Genomic DNA, 2,059 nt, shown 5'->3' with positions numbered 1-2,059 from the left:
TGTGACTGTTCAATAATAAACGAAGAAAACGTGGTGGTTGTTGGGCGTGTACTCTTGGTCTAGTGTGGAAAAACCCACATCTAAGTGCATGTATGTGTGTTCAGAATTAACTCTCAGAAAGGGAAGTTGCTACAAACCTCAGTGAAATTTTTCAAAACATCAACATCTATTACTCAAAAAGAAAACGTAAAAGTTTCAACCTCGTTTTTGCTTTTGGCATTGCTGTCCATAGCTGACACAAACAGCGTATTTTATTTTAAATTCTTCATTGACAACAGAAAATGTTTGACTTAAAAAACAAGAACTAATGTGAAGCAGATAACAGCCACTTGGGAGAAATATTTTCCAGGGGAGATTGTTGTCAAATCAAGATGAGAGACCTCTTCATGTTCATCGTTTTGCAGAGGTTCATCTTTCTTCAGTTATTCTCTTACAAGCAGCATATAACTTATTGCTGGAGGAACTTTTAATATAGATGCCACTCTATGCCAGTGTTAACCAAACAACTCCAGTGCTGTTTAAGCTGAATTTTTATTTCTGTAAATCTCTTTTCATCTGTTGCTGCTGCTGGAGCACCAGAGCATGCTTTGTTACTCCATTGCTAGAAGATTACTATTTAAAAGTTAGCAATGCATAATGATGTGGTATGCTATGTGATTCCAAAGCATGGAAAACGCCAAAAATAATGGCAAAGTAATTTAAATTCTACTTCCCCTCTTTTCTTCTCGTCAGTGCAGTTGACAAACTACTTAAATATAATGCATCAGGTCATTATCTCAATCTTTGAAAGAGGAAAGACTATCATATTCTGATTAGTAGAGAAAAGTTCATGTTTCCATAAATATTTTATCTACATTTCTTTTTTAAAGGACTCTCCCACTGGTAAAAATATTTAGCTTGGCAGCAAGATTTTATCCAGTAAATTATTAAATGTAGATTTAAATTGCATAACACTATAACTTCTGTCGCTATTTGTGCAATTCTTCTGTTGATGAAGGTTCTTTGTGGTCTATTTTAAGTACTAAATAAAAAGTTTAATTTTCACCACCAATGGGAGGCTGCAGCCATGACAGTCCCCCACTTCACACACTCCAGATAACTGAGACAAAAGTTAAGAGATAAACACACAAATGTTATAATCTTAGCACTTTGATGAAATATTTAATAGAAAAGAAAAGGAAAACTTGTAGACTAAGAGTATGACGTACATTTAATAGTCAGTGTATCGTCTTACAGTTGATGAAGAGTAAAAGAAAGAAACCAGCAAAACAAGATTATTCCATAAATCCTATTAGAAAATCATTAAAGATAAAAAAAGACTCCTAACTTTTGTGCCTCTAACACATGTTCAAAAGATTTATGTAAAGTTAAACTCAGAAGGTGATATGAATCAAAGCATGCATCAATAAGAATTTCTTGTCTCTCTGAATGTATTTTTTTCTTTGCAGTTTTACTAATTCAGGCCTTTTTCTGCAAAATCAATTTGTCATTATAGCAGACAGCTCTAATAATATTGCTGTAATCTAAAACTGCATACGTAGTTAAACTTAGTCCTCTACTTGGTGAGAAGCACAGACCCCTTTGTGGTCTTCCTGCCATGGAATGTCACCATACATTCTACAGGCTTGTTAATATCGGCTTCTTGAGGGGTGAAGGTCATGGTCGACGTTGTTGACCACAACCATTTATTCTCCTGTTTTGACATTGTTGTCCACGTTCCTGCGCGGCTCCAGGAGATGTGGGGAGGAGATGTTGGACAGACGTGAGTTACTTTGCAGGTGGCAGTCACTTTATTACGGACTTCTATAGTCATCACGGGAGGCTCAGGAACTTCTGTACAATCAAGAATTTTCACAAAATCACTTGTTAAATAGTTATTTAAACATGTTTTACTATCTTAAAGTAAATGGTTTAGAAATACTGAACAGGTCTCTAATATACTCACGGAAGATATCGAGGGTCACCTTATTGTTTGAGAAAGTGAAGCTTTTATGTTGTGGAATTTCAATTCTGAAGTAAAACGGACCAGTGTCGGTTTTTCTGACGAAATACAGCTGCC

General features: G+C 35.5%; 1 long non-coding RNA gene across 1 annotated transcript; it reads right to left on the bottom strand.

The window, feature by feature from the left end:
• Window positions 1-1,440: 1,440 nt before the first annotated feature.
• Window positions 1,441-2,053, bottom strand: LOC106942804 (uncharacterized). Its single transcript, XR_001423722.1, has 2 exons — window positions 1,946-2,053; window positions 1,441-1,833 (listed from the first exon to the last, which is right to left on the bottom strand). It is a non-coding gene; the product is annotated as an uncharacterized LOC106942804 (long non-coding RNA).
• Between the last annotated feature and the right edge of the window lie 6 nt (window positions 2,054-2,059).

The sequence above is a fragment of the Poecilia latipinna genome, unplaced genomic scaffold (assembly GCF_001443285.1).
Source record: "Poecilia latipinna isolate Pla-1442-1.1 unplaced genomic scaffold, P_latipinna-1.0 Scaffold4570, whole genome shotgun sequence".
NCBI classification, from domain to species: domain Eukaryota; kingdom Metazoa; phylum Chordata; class Actinopteri; order Cyprinodontiformes; family Poeciliidae; genus Poecilia; species Poecilia latipinna.
Note: the sequence above shows the minus strand (reverse complement) of the source record. Positions and strands in the feature narration are given on the sequence as shown.